This window comes from Maniola hyperantus, chromosome 10 (genome assembly GCF_902806685.2).
Source record: "Maniola hyperantus chromosome 10, iAphHyp1.2, whole genome shotgun sequence".
Taxonomy (NCBI): Eukaryota; Metazoa; Arthropoda; class Insecta; order Lepidoptera; family Nymphalidae; genus Maniola; species Maniola hyperantus.
Genome location: NC_048545.1, coordinates 5581465 through 5603892, shown reverse-complemented (window position 1 = coordinate 5603892; position 22428 = coordinate 5581465). Strand labels below are relative to the sequence as shown.

The window sequence follows — 22428 nt, the reverse complement described above, 5'->3', positions numbered from 1 at the left end:
AGGTATCTAAGTATTTCCTTATATTTTAAACGTACCAGCTAGTAGCGATCTCGTTATTTTGGTATACAATATTGTTCTACGCGACAAATCAATCGTCAGCTTTCCATCGAGGGTGCGCGCACGCATCGTGACTTGAAGTGGAATTGTTGATTATTTCCACAGGGTCGTGCTAGGACACTTGTAGTATACTAATCTGCATATTAACTCCATACTGTCTCTTTTGTTTTATGGCATAGGTACAATAACTACGGCATCGGATTTTGAATATGGGAAAGTGTGTATGGACTAAGAGCCAGCGCGTGCCAGAGTTGCGTTATTTTATAAAAACCGAAAGTTTCACTGCCTATTGTCCGAACACAACAACAACACAGAAACGTTTGTTGGGAGGAACTGGGAAAAACACTGGGAGGAACGTTTGTTTGGATGTCTGTTTGGATCATTGTGGCTTTGGGAGATAATAGGTAATAAAGGTGTAGGTACCTAAAAGACCTTACGTGAAAGTATAAAGTCTATTTTTTTATATTATCATGGCAACCCCCTGCCAGGCATCCTTAAAGTTTAAAAGTTTAAGGATGTCTGGCAGAGGATTGCCACGACACTAAATGTCTGGCAATGCATGACGTGATTTCTAATACTATTGCGAAGAAAATATAAAAAAATTAAACTTTATACTTTGACTAAGATTTTTACACCTTTATTACCTGTTTTCTCCCAAAGCTATTAGGTATGATCCAAACAGACGTTCCTCCCAGTGTTGAGGACAATACGCAGATAAACTTTCAGCTTTTATAAAATAACGAAGGTCTGGCACGCGCTGGCTCTCCCTCTAGTAGATAGGCACATATTATACATATTTTATTTGACGCTGTCTACATACCTACTTATCTATCTATTATTTGAATTGTCAATATCAATAAATATTACTTAGATATTATTAATACTTATAATATTATAAATGCGAAATGTGTGTCTGTCTAACTGTTACCTTTTAACGCCCCATCCGCTTGAACAATTTAAAGGTCCTCTTCTCTCAAACCTTTGAGGCCATACTCAAATAATGATTTGCAGAGTTTAAATATTCGACTGTGCGTTGTTTTTCGGACATTTATATTTTTTTGAGTTAAAAATATCATTGCAGCCAAACGGCTGGAGATTTTCTTTTAAATTCATTAGGTAATAACAGGAAAGTGTTGGTTTGCCCATTTTGCATTTCAAAATAATATTTTTTATAACAAAGTCAAGAACCTAGCTTTGGTCATCTTTGCTTTGTCAAATCAAGACGCGTCAGTGAATGCAGCAAATTTCTAATACAAATTACGCAAACGTTCTTTAATTTTTTCGTCGTGCCAGTAGCGTCACCTCAATAGTAAAATATGACTAAATTAGAGTAGGTACGTAGATGTAAAAAATAAAATCAGCTGTTCTACGTCTAGCATTTATAAAAACTACTTTGGTAACATAATTTTGTAAAATCTGGATCATGAAGAGATGTAGGTACTTAGGTAATTATTTCAAGCAACCCTGGTAACGGACTGCCATTTTTGAAGCACGCTGGTAGGTGTCAAAAGGTGCGTAGGTAAATCTCGCGCCAATATCTATCAATTCAATTCAATTCAAGTAATCAAATTGAAATTTTCAAAACATTTATTCAACGTAGGTAGGTACTATTGTAGGTCGGTACTCTTTTTGATAGTCGGGATACAGATGATAGCGGTGATAAATTAGGTTACGTTAACTTAAAACTAAAGCTTCAAGGGTATACCTACCTATTAGTAAGAAGTTTTTTTTAAAAATGTAAACCGTGCCTTAACTCATTATTAAGGTTAAGGGTAGGACACACGTAACGTGCCACCTGTAGAAACGCGTCAACGATCAAGACCATTAGTCAACTACAGTGCAATTACAAGGCAATTGCTACTGTAAAATGGTCTGATAAGGACTCTATTATTGAATTTTTTTCTGTTAATAGCTTTTGTAATTGCTTCCTTTTAGAGACACGTTGATTTAGGACACTTTTATGTTATTGTAGCATCTGCAATACCTACACTCACAGGAAATGTGATCATGGCCCATGGGGGTAGTAGGTAGTTAGGTATGGAGAATAACCAGGTTGGTAGGAAGTAGGTATTTATAACGTATGTTAACGTAACGTGTGTTATGTTACCCAGTGGCGTGCATAGAGTTTGGAAACAGAGTAAGCATTAGTAAGATAGGCCTTATATAGACCTACTGAATGGCAGGTCATAAAGAAAAATGGGCACTGGTCATTTCAACTAGGGTAAGCAGTACTTTTACGCCACTATGAACTGCACGCCACTGATGTTACCTAACCTATACTTACTTACCTACTTTAAGGCACTGTTTATTGTGTTTATACAGAAGTACCAAATGACAGAAACGTGATTCGGACACATAAGTAGTTAGGATAGTACGCGACAGCTCGAGATGGCAATCGGGGAGGGAACGCCCCGTACACCCGCAGAGCCCCTGTGCTATCCCGGTGTGGGCGAGCGCAAATGACGTGCGGGCGTCCCGTCCACCCGCTTCATACCCCGATTGCCATCTCGACCTGTCGCGGACTATAGGTACCTATAAACCGCATTGAACTTTTGATGCAACGCAAGTCGCAACGTCAACGTATGATCATGTGAACTGCGCTTAGTCTTGTGACGTTAGATAACCACTAGTCCTACTAAACAGTAGGACTATACTTAAGGTTAACTAAATGGGATGACGTCAAAGGGTAAAGAAAAATGAATTCTGTTAACTAGTTGGTAAGGTCTGTATTCCTGTAACATAATGGTTACTGACCGATATAAAACTTTTTTTGGATAGGTAATAGGTAATATGATTAACTTATAAAACTTAATATTATATAGGTAGGCACTTAATTAAAAGAATCTACCTAAGCACCTACCTATTTGTCTCTACAATATTATTTTTATATTTTACTATTTTAGATTACCTACCTACCTACTAGTAAAATATTTTTTTACATTGCCTAGTTAATTAATTAAATTACATAATAATCGTTTGCCATTGTTTGATAATACATTATTTTTATTGCTGTAATTTTTATTGTACCTCTACCTACTTTCTTTTAAGAATATCAATACATAGATATATTTAAATGCTACAGACTAGCATTTAAAAAAATATTAATTAATATTTTATTTTAATTGTTTTATTTATTTATTTAGCATTTAGTTATTTAGCTTTTACCCTACGTTAGCATTACGGCGCCATACTCGCGACTGCCGTACCCATTTCGACTGCACGCGTTAGTCTCTCCCGCCCATAAACATGTCACTTCAAGCCGCATGCCGCGATTTACGACTTCTCACTCTAACCCACCCATAACTCTGCCAAACAAAAGGGAAAGCTATACGATCAACACTCCCAAGCGGATAGTTTAATTTACACACACTAATGTAATGAAATGAGCTAGTATGCGACTTATAATACAAGTACAAGAAAGTTTTTTAGATAAAACGTTACGCTGCATCTTATTCTTAATTATTTTTAAAGAGCTAGTGTGAATCTACGATTTATTTATTGTGACGCAGTGGAATATTAATGTAAAGTTCTGTATCAATTTTGATGTAAGTTTCCGGTTTTATAAAAATAGCTTCGTTAAATTTCGCATATACTATAGGAACCTTGTCCTCGGAGAGTCAGCAGTTAAGTTAACCGTCGGCAAAGACTATAATATTTTCATCCCTTTCCAACTCGCAATTCCCAGATAATAAATCTCGAAATGGCCGCATGTAGGTTACGCACGCCGTCCGCGATTGCAGAGGAAGCTCGTAAAGTATAGTTTTCTCTGTTTTATTGCGTGTTTTACTGCGCGATAAAGGAGACGCGAGTATATCGGTGAAATCAGCTGTTTGGGGTATGCTTCAAACGTGCTCAGGAATGTGGCAAACGAAATGTGATGTGCAACGACTTGGATGTTGCTCTACTTGAATATTATTTTTTACATTATTTAAGTTGAAATACGATTAGAAGCATATCAGTCAATTTCAAAGCGTGAGATAAGACTTAGCAATCTAAGTAATTAGCATAAAAATACAAAAAGAGCTAATATTATGGATATACCTATAGGAAAATAAATAGGTATGGGCAATAAAACGGTTTTTTGAGAGTTTGATGGTATTTTTTTTAAATACTAAAATTATGCTTGACCGACATAGGATACAAATTTTGGAACACCTTACCACCTACTATATAGCTCTCTTAGCATGTCGAATTCAATTACCTACATAATATGTAAGTATATGCGTTTTAGTGTGTTATTTAATGGAATAACTTTGATAATATGTATGATCTATTGCCGTTAGTTCGCTAAAAGAGCAATACCTACTTACTAGGTACCTATTTTGAAACTATTCGACTTTGATTTGAGAGTACGAAAAGTAGCATGCATACCTAAGGCATGTTTCAAAATGTACCTACCTACCTATTCAAAAGACAAAACAATAGGTAATTTACTTTATCAGATTAATATATCAGATGGCAATAGTTTTTTATCATCAGACATAGGTACCTACCTAGATAAATATCATAGGCAAATAATCTCCAGTGTACCTACCTATTTATCTGTTTTTTTTCAAGTAAGAATGTATAATCTAGATGATAATTTATATAAAGTTATTCATTGGTACGGGAAACCTCAGAACGTACCTAACATTAAACAACTTAAATGCCAGCCAGACTATTAGGTATAAAGTTTATAGGTAGAACTTCCTTTTTTGTGACTGGTTACTGACCCGCTTTGGAACCACTTAAGAAAAATTTTATTTCTGATAATAGTTTCTTAGTAGGTAGGTAGTAGGTACATTTATATTCGGCAAATATCCTATATGCAGTGGCGTGCAGGTCATAGAGGCATAAATGCACTGCTTACCCCAGTTGTCATAACTCAATGCATATTTTTCATTATAACCTGCCAGTAAATAGGTTCCTACCTAACTAATGCCTACCCTGGCTTCAAACACTGTGCACGCCACTGCCTATATGCTATAAATACCTACACCAATCTCTAGTTTTCAGAACCCGTTGTTCGAGTTGGGTTGCTACAAATAAATAATAAACACATAGGTACCTAAATACCTATATTATATTCTTACCTAATATTAATATAGATATGGATAGGTAGTTAGATATAAACAATCGGATCTAAAAACTAATATTATAATTTTATGAATTTATTATGAGTAAATAAGAAACAATATACCTATGGTAAAATGTCTATAATATAAAATACTCAATGTCTAGTAAAATTTTATTTTCGAAATTACAAACAAATACTCACCTACCTATAAGCACATCTGTAGGTAAGTAGATATTATAATTACAATCACTTTGTTGTTTACATCAAATAAAAACTTAATTTGCAATTATTAATACAATAATCTAAACCAATAATAATAAAATTATACACAAAATCACAACTATATCCCACAGCCATTTTGTAAAATGATACGTACATTTTCGTCACGGTGACAGATGAGACTGGCGTGGCCCACGCAGTTTATCAAAAGCTTTAGTTTGGTGGGGATAATAAGATGGCTTCCAAAAAAAGACTTCCTATTGGTTGATGTTGATGGTTCGCCTAAACCATTCATATTATAGGTTTTTTAGCGTAGACAGTGTTGAAAAATAAAAATTTTGTTTTAATTAAAGTCCTGTTAGTATCATTCAAGTTTTTTAATTTGTAAGACCATAATAAATAAAATTGAAGTATCTATCTGTGATTTCGAAATAACTATACCTTATATTAAGTTCATATAGTTATTTGAGTAGGTATATATATTTACTACATATACCTACTTACCTACCATTACTGAATCATACGTTTTTATAATTTTTGTCTGTCTGTCTGTCTGTCTATAGGTACGTCTATTTGTTTGCACGGGATAATCTGCAGAACGGCTGAAACTATTTTGACGGGACTTTCACAGACAAGTAGAGGATTAACCAAGGAGTAACATAAGCTACTTTTTAACCAACTTTCAAAAAAGGAGGCGTTGTATTTTTACCTAAGTAGGTATACACTGATATCTCCAAAATATCTGAACCGATTTGCGTATTTGTTTTAATCGATAGAGACACTTTGTGACATTGTTCAATAAAAAAATTAGATTCCAACTCCTCAATCCTAATGCTGCAAAGGACCTGACCACCAACACTGATGGAATTTAGAAACTGTTACTTATAAATTGATATTGGAGGTAGGTACTTAGATACTAGATACCTACCTACCAAGTAGACTTTATTGTTGAACTCGAGGACCCAACTCCTCAACCCTGATGCTGTGATCAATTTCCTAAATCGTGGTGATTTATAAATTGCCCTGCTAAGGTTTAAAAATTGGTTATTCTCAAATGCTTAATCTAAGTGGGCCTTATTATGATGTTATAAATAAATATTTTTAGTAAGTAATATCTCAACAGTTACCTTACTCTAGACAAGTAACAACAGTTACCTTATTCTATTTACTATTCAGTTTATTTTTGTTTTGCATACCTACTATATGATTCAAAACATTTTTCTTCTTCTGAAAACTTCTTTTGTACAGTTCTTTTGAACACTTTCTACCTACTTATAAAACTTTGAAGAAAGGAATGTCTTTTTTGTCATATAATTTTCATTGCGTCATGTCCCTCTTAAGTATGTGAAAGAACTATATAATTTGAGTTCTCAATTTCACTTCCTCCTTCTTTCTTCTTCACTTCCGAATAGAAAGTGCGACCTCTACAATTATCTTTAGGCAGATATCACGGCAATTCAGATGTAGTTCTGATAATCTAAAAAAATCTAATTAAATAATAGAACAAAATATCTTTCTCTGGAGCAAAATATTTTTTACAAAACCTAAATTAGGCAATATTTATTTACATCTATCTATACCTACTATCTATACTAATCTATAGGTACTTTTTACTTTATCTTCTATACTAATATTATAAAGAGGTAATGTCGTTAAGTTTGTTTGTATGGCGTAATCTTTGGAACTACTGAAACGATTTTAAAAACCACCAGTAGAAAGCTACATTACTCCTGAGAAACATAGGCTATATTTTATTTAAAAAAAAAATGGAGATCCCTTCGAAAATTGCAAAAAAGAAAAAAAGTCGTCTCATCTATGAGCTTCCGTGGCGTGCGCTGCCTAAATACCTATTTAAAGTTATACGAAAACAATTTTCGGTGAAATTATTCCTCTTAAACAGTTCTAAAAAAAGTCCACGATAGTATATATATATCTTTTACGGTAGGCTCACAATAACCATATTTATGGTTTTAAAATTTGGTCTAAGCAAAGCTTTACTTACTTTCGGAGGTGTTTTTACAATGTACTATCATATCCTAACATATCTAATCCTTATCAAAATAAAATTGTTTGTCATTCATTTAGATTAATATCTTAGGAGATATCACGAAATTAAAATAATGGCGACGGCCGCGGCAGTTCGTGCGTGCAACGTGATTGTGTCGCAAAGCGATTATATTGGAAGTAGGTAGTAGCTACCTACCAAGTAAAGACTTTTTGAACTCGAGGATCCAACTCCTCAGCCTTGATGCTGTAAGGAATTGCATTCCTAAATTGTGGTGATACCATGGGATTTTTAAAGAATCATGCGTTTAAATGTTTGTACGAAATTCGGTACTGAGATATCTTGCATCACGGGGACGGGCTACTACGGATAGGTTACTTTTTGTCCTGGAAAATCAAAAGTTCCCAGGGGATCTTTAAAAACCTAAATCCACGCGGGCGAAGCCGCGGGGGTCAGCTAGTAATATTACTAGTAGTATAAAACAGTATAAGAACGACTGCAGTGCATCGTTACAAACAGGTAAATCACTCAGCTTATAATAGGTATTGCCATTCAGGGAATCTCACACTTAATACCTAGTGACGTGGCGTGGCCGTGGCGTTATAACATTTTACTTAGATACCTGTTTTTAAATAAGTTAATAGTTATCTTAATATATAAAAGGAAAAGGTGACTGACTGACTGACTGATCTATCAACGCATAACTCAAACTACTGGACGGATCGGGATGAAATTTAGCATACAGATAGCTACTTATTACGACGTAGGCATCCGCTAAGAAAAGATTTTTGAAAAATCAACCCCTAAGGGGGTGAAATAGGGGTTTGAAATTTATGTAGTCTACGCGGACGAAGTCGCGAGCATAAGCTAGTTTTAACCAATAGCTTTTAACTTTGCTTTAGCTGACTTTAGCTGACTTTGTCCACATGGATTCAGGTTTTTAAAAATCCTATTTGATTTTCTGGATTATAATCTATGTCCATCTCCGGGATGCAAGCCATCACTGTAAGTACCAACTTTTGTCAAAATCGGTTTAACGGATGGGCTGTGAAAAGGTAACAGACAGACAGGCAGACACACTTTTACATTCATAATTTTAGTATGGATAAACTCATTTTCATAGTGTAATTTAATTTCTTAAAGATCTATTTGAACGCATATCTAAGTATCTGCGTAAGCGCAGCACACTACAATTTGTTGGATATTGATATAAACTCCTATTCTTATCTCTCTATATTTTAAAGATAACTCACTAAGGTACCTAATTAGTTTGCATTTATGTGCAACGTATGCGCTGGCAAAAGCACGGGCAATGTGAGAGAAAAATGATTGGGTGCAGCGCGTGCGTGGGCACGAACTATTGTACTAGATTTCGTTTGTGTTTCTGTAATATTAACATCTCGTTCAATAATCATGCAAATAATTTGTTTTTGAAGTAGAGCCACCTTCGCGTCGAGCACAGCGCTATTAACGTCTGGTGCATCGAACGATACACGAAGAAACTTTACGACGCCGCACTTGCTCGGACCGTGCTACGGTGAGTGGCGACCACGGCTGATACAATTCTATTGCGCGCTGCGAACGGACCGTTCAATTAATCGCTCCGATTAACGTTGTCTCTCGGACATCAATGGTGTCGGATTAACGGAGGGTGGTTTGGTCCTTTTCTGTTGGTCGCAGATTTAGTGCGGCGCCGCGGCGTGCGGCGTCGCCCGGCGGGGGGTGCGCGTCGCTCGTAAAGCATCGGTCGGCACACTCAACTGACGCGCGCCTTGGCGACTACGCGTTGCGTAACACACCGCGCCATAAACAAGACGACGTGCTCGCTCCGCACCTGACGGCCGCGAGCCGCTAACCGCTCGCCGCTTACCCACGTGCGCCCGAGTCCCACATTACGTATTGCGCTCATGCCCTGTCTAAAACGCTGACACGTGACTCGACGGAGTGAAACCGAGAGAACTCTTGTATTCGGTACAACTGTGAGTTTTGTGAAGAAGTTTTTACCGAGCGGGATGCCGCGACCCCGTTTGCCGACGGCGAACGGCGGCCGCTCCGCTTAAGGTGAGTTTATAGCCGATTTATAGCTCACAACTTTACCCGCCCGGGCCCAGAGGGTCAGATACAAGTTTTGTTTACCAAACAAACTTTTTCGTTGCCTCTCTTCGATGTGCGTTGACGTTTAACAATGATTTTTATTGGCTATTAACTGTCGACCGCGAGCAATAAATAGCCCTACACTAACTGCGGGAGCGTTTATAACATACAAATAGAGTTCAAAAGTTTTATTTGATTTAAAATGTTTAAGTAGGTAGGTACATCTTACTTGAATACGACCTCAAGAAGGAAATTATAATAAAATGTGAATTTATTTTGATTACCAATTTCTAACTTAATGCCTAGGTAGGGATCTTACTACTTTTTAGGTAACTAGAGTTTACTATGTTAATTTCATAATTTCAGAATCAGTATTTACAGACATCTAAGCAGGTAATTATTTTCTTTATCAGGCTGAACTGGATTCTGCATGTCGATTCCGTTTATCTAACATCATTGCCTAGGCATACTAAACTCTACATTTCTTATTAGGTACGTAATTGTTTTTGAATAAGTATAGGTACTTTACACAAAATGTAATAAAATATATTTCAAACATCATATTATATTAGTTTATATAGCCATTCAACGAACTAATTTAGTTACCTTCTTAGACAAATTTGGCTCCACTTACCCCATCCAAAACTCTCCCTAAAGTTAGAAGCAAAATAAATTCTGTTGCTAACATCATAAGGCTTAAAATACAATAGGTAATCCTTTCCTATAAGTATTAAGTTAACGATACTAATGATGGGTTTTATTACCTTACTATAATTATTACTGCCCTTATCATTTAATTACCCGTGTGCTATTCGACAATAAGAATAATGTGTTTTCGTACAAATAGACAGTGCTACTTATCATTTAACTTAGCATGGTTTTCAGTAGGTACCTATCTACCTAATTAGAATTACCAAAGATAGTTACTAGCTCAAAGTTATGTAGCTGTTATACTTACCTACTTATCTTATTAATCACAAAAAACCATATAAAAATTTGGAAAAGAAAATAGACCCTGTGCTATTAAGATGAAGCTCAAATTAGCATGACAAGATTTATTTTACGAATACTTACTTTCATCCCAATTTAAGGGTTTATAATAGGTATCCTTACCCATTATTGTAGGTAACTGTGACCTAACTCTTCCTACATTTTGTAGTTGATAGCTATTTAGCTATATTTTTTTAGTTAACTTTTTGATAAACATGATGCCCCTTAAGAATGTTGATAACTAACATTGCCCCTTAGATACCACTTTACAAGTTTCTTTTTTTTTTTTTTTAATTACCAACATAGAGAATGTTTATCAAATCCAATTTAGACACAGCAAAAAACCACGAAGGTTTAAAAAGTGCGTCTACTTCTTAATACATAATAATAATAATAGTGTTTCTATAAACAATATAAATTGTTTATAGAAACTCTCATTACATTACATTTCATACAAAAATGGGGATCATTACAATTTGTTAATATAATAGGATCATAGTCATACAATGTACCTACCTAATTGCTTTTGGTGAATGAAATACCTACTTCTTTTATAAATGGTTTTGTGCCACATGGTTAGGTACACACATCTACCTTACCTAAAAGTCAAAAAAATTTACAACACTTGGATACAATATTATCTACTTAAAAATTATCGCAATTTTTTCCATATATTACCAATTTTTTCATTGACTATTTGAGAGTGAATATATAATACAGGATGTAACCAGAACGCTGGCAAAAACGAAGACAGGTGATAGTACCTACTGAATGATGATTAGGTACTGATATGATAGGTAGGATACCACAAAAAACGCGAAAAATTATAAAAAAAGCCTATAATTTTGTAAAAGTCTACGATAGGTACCTACATTGCAAATAAAACATCTGCCTGACGCTAAAGGTCAGCGCACGTTGCGTAAGTAGGCCACTCGGAGTCAATTCCGCGTCGTAGGCGGGGCATCGACCAGAGTTTTGCACGCTGTACATTGCGGGTTTGAAAAATACTAAATCACTAAAACTACAAAAAGAGGCAAATGGTTATTGGTATTGGATTGTGTTTAGGTAGTATAACAATAACGCTAAGTTTTTGCTAGCGATCTGGTTACATTCTGTATATCGTTTAAGGTGTCTGTTTGGCGTTGAAAGATTCCCCACCTATCCTATAGCTGCGCTATACAGTCATCATTCCAGCACCTTGGGAGTTGGGTCCCCAAGCAACGTCTATGTTTTTCGAATTATGGGCTTGCTGCACGAGAATCAGCCCCCCGATTGTGTTAGAAAAACATATTCATCGTTATCGTAATCGAAAGCAAAGTCTGCCCTTTGATTGGTTGATTCGCTGTTCACATTTTTTCGCAGCCAATCAAGGGGCAGAATTTGCTACTAAGTACCTACGTTAATAACGAATACACGGTACGTTTTTCTTACACAATCGGGGGACAGAACTGTGTTTCACTTTGAACCTACTAAGTAGGTGCCTTCCTTACCATCCAGTATTAGAATATGTCGCTAATCGAGCTAATCGTCATCAGATCAGCTGCGCGATTGCGGGAGAATGACAGCTACAATGTCACGATCGCAATCATCTCTGATTGGTTAACACCCGCTCACGATTGGCTACAATGCTTTGTTGCAACAAGAATCGCACAAATTCAGCCAATCAGAACAATTGAGATTGTAATAATGATTGATGCAGGTTTTAGACAATCACCCTACAGATCACTGCACCATAATGCTACTAGAATTATGTGAACTAGCCATTATGTCTTAACACGTTAGAGTGTCAGTTTTGATAAGAAAAGTTATTACAAAAGATTGAAAGATAAAAACCCGTCAAGTACTTACGAGTCAGACTCGCACACCGAGGGTTCCGTACTACACTCGTATTTTTTCGACATTTTGCACGATAAACGAAAAAATATTATGCATAAAAATAAATAAAAATCTCTTTTAGAATGTACAGGTAAAGCCCTTTCATATGATATCCCTCTTGATTTAGTGATCTTACTTAGGTACTTTGAAAGTTGAAAATACCAATTATTGTTCATGAACACATGATTACATGACATTAATTTTTTTTGTGTTCGCGTTTTTCAGATTTTTCCCCTTACGTGTGCTATAAGACCTGCCTACCTGCCAAATTTCATGATTCTAGGACAGACACGACAGACAGACAGACAACGAAGTGATCCAATAAGGGTTCCTTTTTTCCTTTTGAGGTACGGAACCCTAAAAATTCATCATCACCACTTTGTTAGTACTTCCCACACATCGTATGAAAAATTATGAGCAGCTTTGTGCCAACTTCTCGAGAGTGTCAATCTAATTTAGTGCCAACAAAGTAGCAATGAATCGTGTAAAACAACTCGAAATGTTGACACATAATTTTTACTAGGCTCAATACACGCGATCGACCATAGACGAAATGAAATGAAATGAAAAATTTGTTTCATACAGGACAGCATGTGACACTATGATACGTCGACTCTACCGCACCGGTTAGGAAAGCAGATTCTAGCAGTCTACCTATACAATCGTTGCGACCCATACCTATTCTAGTACAATTTACTAACGCAAATTAAATAAGTTCTATATAAAAATATTACCGTCACCGGCAGCTACTTACCAGTTATTTCACCAGCTGTCAACATCTCAAAAGTGTCAATCTACCTAATTGAGTGCTAGCAAAGTAGCAATGAATCGTGTAAAATAACTCGAAATTTAGACACATAATTTTTATTAGGCTTAATACGCACGATCGACTATAGTCTACGTATACAATCGTTGCGACAAAATTTCATGGTAATAGTATTACAATTTACTAACGCAAGGTAAGTTCTACATAAAAATATTACCATCACCAACAAGATTCCTGATACATCTACTTGCCAGTTATGTCACCAGATGTCAACATCTCAACAGTTTCAATCTAATTTAGTGCCATTTGCCAACGAAGTAGCATTGAATCGTGTAAAAAAAATTGAAATCAGACAGAACATCATTTTTATTAGGCTTAATACACGCGTACGCATCTTGCTGTATTCTAGCTACGGGGATGTCAGATGACTTAGTTTAAACTAGTTAAAAATCACACTATAGTAGTAGGGTGTGTAGGCTATGTAGATATAGTATCACAGCAGCTCACCAAATATACAGGATGTAGCCAGGACGCTAGTAAAATCTTAGCGTTATTGTGATACTACCTAAACACAATCAAATACCAATAACCAATTGCCTCATTTTGTAGTTTTAGCGATTCAGTATTTTTCAAACTAGCAGTGTATTGCGTGCAAAACTCGGGTGAATGCCTCGCCTACGATGCGGACTCCGAGTTGCCTACTTAGGCAACGTTCGTTGACCTCTAGCGTCAGTTAGATGTTTTATTTGCAATATATCGTAAACTTTTACAAAATCACAGGATTTTTTATATTTTTTTCCGCGTTTTTTTTGTGGTATCATAGGTTTCAGTATAATCATCAGTAGGTACTACCTATCTCCTATCTTCGTTTTTGCCAACGTTCTGGTTACACCCTGTGTCATGTCAATATCAGCTAGAAAGTGTCAATGTATTAGTAGCAGCAAAATCATAATTGATCGTGCACTACAAGTTAAAATGTAGACACATTTTTATAAATGTAGCAGACGTGAAACAAAACACGTTATGGCCAGTTTTTGCCTAGCCTATCATACCTCGACTACTTCCTTAACCTTCTTCTTTGAGGTGGGGTGTTTAAGACCACCGACCACGAGGTAATAAAATGGAGGGAAGAATTTGTGATGATAATATATTATGATTTTTTTAAAGTACATTTTATAGAACCATATCCTTGTGAAAATATTTACCTACAATATATATATTATAGTCTATGTACCTACTTACCTATCTATTTCATTTCATTTTTGGTGTCTAATTTCTGATTACTATTAGGTATACTAATTATGGGATTTACTCACAAAGGATGAAGAATAAAGAACTAAGTAATTCAAAAGTTGATGAATTAGGTGATTTTAATTGTCAGTTAATTTAAAATCAAGTATTGCACATCCTCATAAAATAACGTTATTACTATACTTATCTACATTTTAACAATGTAAGGGGTCATTTTAACCCACGTGGTTTAGACAGGGGTTTTCATGGTTCGCTAACCAAGGCTTGGTAGAGATTCAAAAAAGTAGTTTACGACGTGTATTGCTGTTGTTTGAAAATATGTGCGTGCGCGCCGTTATGCTAGATATGTATACTGTAGGTACGTACCTATAGTAAAAAATGCCAATTTACTGGGTCATTAATTAAGCCCCCACGTGACTAAAGCTGGATTTTTCAAATGATTTGCGAACCAAGTTGGTATAGAAAGAAATTAGAGATTTAAAAAGTAGTTTAAAATACTGTTGTGCGCGCAGTTCAGTATTTTGTACGCGCCCTTGTTTTAAGTAGGTACCTAAGTACTTAGTTTTTTTTTCTACTTTTTTTAATAGATATAGCGAGCAAACGAGCAGGCGGGTCACCTGATGTTAAGTGATTACCGCCGCCCATGAACATTTCATTTCATTCATTCATTTCATTTTTAGCCCTCGATGCAAAAAGAGGGGTGTTATAAGTTTGACCCTTTTGTCTACCTGTCTCTGCCGATCAGTGGCACCCTCACATTCAAACCGATGGACTGACTTGAACGTGGTTTTCCTATTCAAGAGCATGATGTTAGGTAATTATCAAGTTGACGTTAGCCATGTTTGATAAAAATTTTGTTCAGTCGTTTGAGGAATATACTTAAGCTCTTTTCAGCCTGAGAAGGGATCTCAGTCAGAGATCTATAATCGTTTATATTACTTACACTGTAAGTATATAGTGACTAGTCGACTCGTAATAATATGGGAAACTTGAACTGATACCTACCTATTTACTTATTGTGTCAAGTTTGACCTCATTGATTTGGTCACGAGTCAGCTTACAGATAGTGACACATAGGTATTACACAGATCAGCAGTAATTTTAATTTACACTTTTACCTATACTAAACGTAAAAGGTATAACGTACCTAAGTTGTTTTAGAGGGTCACTTAAACTCCACGTAGTTTAACGGGTTTTACACGGTTCACAGTCGAGGCAAGGGATTAAAAAAGTAGTTCAGTACCTATACCTAAGTACCTATACCTACCGTTGTTGCGCGCCGCGCACTGTTTGTAATTCTGTGCGTGCGCACCTCCATATTTGTCTTATTTCACATCACCCTCTGTTAGATCTCAATCTTCGTTTATTATTCAGCGATGCAGCTCCTTGCTTTATTATGATTTCTACATGTTTCGGAGTTAGGCCGTGTCCCCATTAGGCGAACAGTGAGCGGCTAACTGTTTCGTTCTAGTTTGTTTCCCTATAATTTTTAAATGGAGTGTGCAATATCCATACAGCGCGTAATGTACTTACGTAGTTTGCGGCGGTGTTTCGCTTGCTAAGTCATTCAGTGAGTGGCTGATTTGCAGCGAACGATGTAACGACTATATTAAACAAACTCTTTACATTCCCTTCTTAGCCAGATCGCCACCAACTCGATATTGAGTTAGCGACCGAAAGCCGCTCAGAGTCAGCCGCTCTCTGTTCGCCTAATGGGGACACGGCCTTATTCTTATTTGGCCTAGCGAGTAGCAACTTATCTCACTTTTGAGGTTACAGCTGTTGGAAGAGTAGGTAAGTAGGTACCTATATCTGCCGTCCATTTCAAAAACGCAGTCATTCTGCATAAAGTCATTTTTGAGAGCTAAAAAATTTGGCATGCAGATAGCTATTATGACATAGGCATCCGCTAAGAAAGGATTTTTGAAAATTCAACCCCTAAGGAGGTGAAATAGGGGTTTGAAATTTGTGTAGTCCACGCCGACGAAATTTCGGGCATAAGCTAGTTAAATATAAAACCTGCTTGTCTTCATCAAAATATAAAAAATGCAAACTAATGAATGAACCGTTATATTATCAAGTTAAATTCTTTATTTATTGGTACTTAAGCTACCCTGATTACCATGTTTATTGCCCTAGTGCTTTTCATTGACATTTCCGCTGCACGTTGTTTGCATTTCTAAAATCTTTCATTGGTTTAATTTTAAAATACTTGCACCACATTATAAATTATCAAAAATGATAACGCCAAAAGTAGATTTTATTTAAAAACAGTGGTTTATTTTAACTATTAGCTGCCAAACTACAAAATAGACTATACCTACTGCACAGCCGACCATCCACAGTAGGTAGGTACCATGCGGTAATAATACACCTATCACACAAGTGCGGTAATTTTTAGGTTTGTGACTAATATGACCGCCTAACAATACCTCCTACGGCTGAGGTCGCTATCTTTCATAGAAGTATTCTATAATACCATCTACCATGGTGTAAGTAAATATTAGGTAAAACTTTTATTGAACTTTTTATAACCTACCTACTTACTCTTGGCGCTATTTAAAACCCTCGCCTGCGCCTTGATTGTAAACAATTAAATAAGTAAAAATATTTTTACTCAATTAAACTTTTACAAGTACAACTTTTGAATCGTCAATTGCATCTACCACTGGTTCGGAACGCCTACCATACCTACCAATGTAATTTTACAATACAAACACATTATTATAAAACCAGTTTCGCATTATTTTAATGTCACAAAGTGTACTATCGATAGGTACAATAATAAATAATCGAATTTTGTTTTCGAAAACGATAAAAACTGGAAATAGGGGAAGCAACAGATAAAAAGTAACGTAGATACAAAGCCCCTAGCGAACTTGAAATTGTTTGCGAGGCAATAAATTATCATCTTAATAAGTTAATGAGTGATTCCAACAATTCTTTAGTTTTTATACGGTTTTTATGCAGCTCCAAAGTGGCAATCGTGGCGGTCACTCGTAATGCCGTTTAAGTGCGGCCAACATCTGCCTATATCGAATTTGATTAAAATTCATGTTTATTTACCGCATGTTAAAGCCTTTTCGAGGCGGCGAATTAAAAATGGTATATGTATTATTGTTTTTTTTCGTAATTTAATGCTGATTCAATAAAATTCGACTTCAGTAGCTGGTTCTTGTTTGACTTTTTTAGTGCGACGCTATATTTTTGGCATTCATTTTATTTAACTAAAAAGTGGAGCTAACTTTTTGCCCTAAAGTGGATAGTTTACGAGATATCGGCTAAAAACTTTGCTTCAAGATTGCGATCGAAGCTCCACCTGGATCTGTTAGCATTTTGTCATTTTATAGGTGACCATTAACCTAAAAAAAATTGGATCGGACCAAAAAAATGGCTTTATTTACTGGCCTAAAGTAACGGAAAAATGGAGGAGTAGAATGACAATGTAGAGTCCCTTTACAATGTATGTACACTAGTGCACTTTACTTATATATTCTTGAAGCATTGCTGACGGGTAAAATCAACTTTTTACCTACTACCATACTATTTATAACGACTGACTTAGAACCCATTATTATTTTATTATTATGAAATTGATACGAACATATGTTTCCAAAGGAATGATAAGAAGCCAATAAATAACACGCAAAACAGGTAGCTCTATAAATAAAGCGACTCTGTACTGTTAAATTGCGCGTCTTCATATTCCGTTCACGTGCGGTCGATCATACGCCATCGAATTTTTAATTTAAGCAAAAAAAGGATTCGAAGACACTGACTAAAGTAAAAAGGCACAGAGCCCACGGAAACATACCTACGTGTGTGTTTTAGTGAACCAATCTGAGTATTATGGTGCGCCGACATCAGTAATAGGTAGGTATAATGTCCTCCTGACCAAATTTTTGTCGGTTTGTCGGTCTCAACGACAGAGACTGTGCTCTACAAATTTGCTATCTCCTTCTAAAAGTCGATGTACATTACTTTCGGCCGGATACTATAGATACAGTAAGACCTGTGTCTGACTGAGTTCCTAATTTTAGTAGCATAGATATTTTAAAAGAAGTACCTATATCCTAGTGGATCACCGAAAACCTGCTATAATATGTACCTAATGGATGTCTATTTCTTCGTTATTGAACGGTTGATGTTGATATAGTATCATAATCTCTGCGTTGCATTTTGTAAATGTCCAGGTGGTAAGGCTTCTATGAATATATTCCTTCATACCTATATTGCGGCCCGCATCGAGTCTGTCCTTTTAGTCTGTGGCCAAAGCGTCAACCATTACGACCAGGTGAAAGGCTTACCTCCCAGGGTACTTACAAAAAACTAACATCTGTTTGAAAAATGCATGGACTAACCACACACGTGATCATATCTACACTTGATGCACGTCGCATGAGACAAATTGCAAGCTTCAAACGTGACAACCGATCGCCCTGGGCAGGCGGAATAAGCAAATACTCGTTTCAAAGCCATCTACAGACCAGCTTACAAGTCGTCTGCTTACATTGTTTCCAATATATTCCCACTCCTGCAGATACCTACTTACCTCCTCTCTCATAGGAAAAGTAGACGTGGAGCTTAGACTTATACGACGATCTTTCAGTACAGATTGACCACTTAAAACAATTTAAAAAATTGGCCGTATCACATAATCACCGGTAATTTTGACTCCTTTTCATCCAAAAGGTACCTACCTACTTATATTTGTATAAAATTTATCGGATAGTTATCGTTAACGTATCGTTATCGAAACTGTTTGAATATGAACTGAGATTTAAAATACTATACTTAGGTATACCCTTTTTAATAAAACAGACATTACCTACATGGTTTTTACACGTTAAATGTAATAATAATGACTGTAATGTGTATATTTTTTTATTTATGAGACTGAATCGGCATAATTTATTATAGGACGGGCTCGAACCGTCTCAACAACCTACCTAATGAGTTATGCCGTACGACACAGGGAACACTTCCCACCGCGACCGGTCCGGCAACAAAACGCATATTGGCTTATCGCTAGGAACGGTGAGGAACCGTGAACCGGACTGTAAAGCACCGCACTTCAGCTTTAAATCGAATAATGATTGTAGAACAATAAAATGGGGGGGTCCAACGATATCAACTATCTACATAATGAGTCCGAATCTGTATCCAATTTAGTCGTGTCTGATAAGTTGGTGCGTATGTATAATGAAATATCGGAACAGTGTATAGCCGTACGACACAGGGAACACTTCCCACCGGTCCGGCAACAAAACGCAAATTGGCTTATCGTTAGGAACGGTGAGGAACCGTGAACCGGACTGTAAAGCACAGCACTTCAGCTTTAAATCCGCATAATTATCGTATAGGCAATAAATTGTACGGTGTGGGTGCAAGCGTCGTTTGTATTCTCATGGTGCCTTACTTGTTACAACATCATTGACTCGGTTTAAATGTATTAAACTAGTTTTTTCTAATTATTTATTAATAGTTTCAACTTTGACCTACTTTGTAAGATAAGATATGAGTAACTTACGTAGGTAGTTATAGTGGGTTTGGCTTGTGGGCATGGACGACTAACATTGTTTAGATACATTTCAAATCATTTACCTTAGAAAATAATGTACATGGACCTTTAGCAAGAGAAAGTGGTTTTGTAGATCATTGTATCTGTCATAGGTATGAGTGACAGAGACAACGCTCTACAAAGCCGAAATCTCATTCTAAAGGTCGATGTAAGTAAATACATTATTTTCTGCCGCGTACTGCATACCTACATTCAAGGCTGTATGTAGCCAGGAGTTGATTTCGAGGGGTTTTTATCAGAGCCAAATTAGTAACCGAATACTCTCTGAAAAAAACGTTTTTTGCCCGACTTGATGGGATATAATCAGCTATTCTAATTGGCAACAAGAAATGTAGAATTTAAAGCCAAACAAGAGCGCGAGCGGAGCGATCGCCAAATTTCTATGTTTTAGCCTAGGGCACATTTTTTATAACGAAACGGAAAAGAGCTCATCCATAACAATATTGTTTTAAATAAAAAAGTGGAGAATGGGATGAAATCCATATCTATATCCACTAATATTATGAAATTGTGTCTGTCTGTCTTAGATCTGTTACCTTAACGTCAAGGAAACCTACTTCATAATTATAATCACTTAACCGGGAGATAAGTTTGTCTAATTTTATTCAGAAATCGTTATGATATTAAAGAGAATTTCCTGCAGTATAGACCATGATATTGTCACAATATACCTACCTGATTAGGTGCAATAGGTAATCTATGCTTGAGTAAAGCTAACTTTAAACCTGGTTAATTATTGTATACATCAAAGATTTAAAGATTAATAAACCACCGTTAAGAACACGTTAGTATGCAAATAAATAGTAAATTACGATAACCATAAAGCGATCAATGAGTTTTAATATTCATAAACACTAGTATTCAGCATCGTCACACTAACATCAATGAGTCCACAATATTTTCGTGTATGATTTAAAGATGTTTTGACCCCAGTTCGGTAATGAATGAGCCGATCGTAAACGGCGGAGTCAAGAGAACATTAGTGTCAATAAAAAAGCCATAAACTCTATTAGCCGTCATAAAATCCACCGCATCTGTTCAATAACTCGTTTCGCGTACAAATAGTGTTAATTATTCAATTATATTGTAGTATAACACTTGATGATATGCCGATAATATTATAATGGATCATTTATAGATAATCTATTACATTACATATTATAAAAGGATAAACTGAGGTAACAATGAGGCGATAACCCACAGATCTAGCTGCTGCTGCTATAGATGGGTCAAGAAACTTAAAATTTTGGAGTTCTATTGAAGCCATACCTACACCTTATCGATTTCTACGTGTAAATGTAAGGTATTTGAAGTAATGTTGATTATTATTACTTACGTAAACTTAAAACTAAAGCTACAAAGGGTTGCAAGCGCGCATGGTATGAGAAGAAACTGAGCTGGGTATTCTACTCTTACTATTTCTCTACTACCTATCTTACTATTTCTCTGCTAGGTGGGTATACTATTCTATTCACTTATAAAAGATTTTCAAAAATTTCACTCGAGTGACGACCTAACCTAACCTAACCTAACCTACTTTTTCAATATTACATTATTGATCTACAAAAATGAAATACTGTTCGTAAGAAGTTTATAGACGATTTATGAGGGCGTATCATAATAGCGTGAAATTTATGCACAAGTCTAATCTAACCAAGCACTGACGTAGCATAAACAATAGTCGAATGGTTGAAGGTTAACCGTTGGGCTATTGTTGTACCCACGCATGTACCTACAAGTTCCATGTCAAAGCGGCTATAGAGTTGAAAAGGCAGTGCCTATTCTATTACTAATATCAAAAATATTCCTTAACTAGCTTATCCCCGCGACTTTATCCGCGTGGACTACACAAATTTCAACCCCCTATTTTACCCCGGTTGAATTTTCAAAAATCCTTTCTTAGCCAACATCTATGTCATAATAGCTATCTAGAAAAGAATTTGCAAAAAATTTTTTTTTTTAGAATCCTTAAAAGCAGTAAATCGTGTCGAATGATAGTGTTTTTAGATAAAGAACACGGAAACGAACTTTTGTAATGAACCTCACAAATAGAGCCATAAATTACCGCAAGGTGTTATAATGCAAGTCTTTGGCCACAATTCTTCAAAATATTATCGCATGTAAATTCATTGTTCATAGTATTACCATAATAATCGGTTACCTGTTTAAAGCAGGTGAATTGTTTAAAACTGGGTTCTAAATCTTCGTTGTCAATTGTGCAATACATTTCGCTTACCCTCGGACGTTTCTATTGTTTCCCATTTATACGAGCTTTACTTTTTTACGACTTAACGGACCTTTAAAAGAAATTTGTAAACATAACGGCTCTGTTACACCCCGCATTTGCATCTTTTCACTGTTTAACATTACAATAGGAAACAATGTGCCATTTTTTGTCGCTCCGCTGTGAGATGCAATGGTCCCGTTTCAGAAATTCGTTACTGTTACTTCGTATCCATACACATGTTTTGAGTTGGCATTGTTTTAAACTAAAACATCTATTGTTTTATTATTTTTAATTGCTACCGATGTCT

At 36.0% G+C, this 22428-nt stretch overlaps 1 protein-coding gene across 2 annotated transcripts in view; it reads left to right on the top strand.

Moving 5' to 3' along the window:
• Positions 1-8900: 8900 nt before the first annotated feature.
• The window catches only part of LOC117985706 (homeotic protein antennapedia-like), a 292055-nt gene continuing 278527 nt past the window's right edge, over positions 8901-22428 (top strand). For both annotated transcript variants that reach the window (XM_034972469.2, XM_069501602.1), the window contains exon 1: positions 8901-9398. The gene's annotated coding sequence lies outside the window, so the exon portion shown is untranslated. The remainder of the gene's footprint in view (positions 9399-22428) is intronic.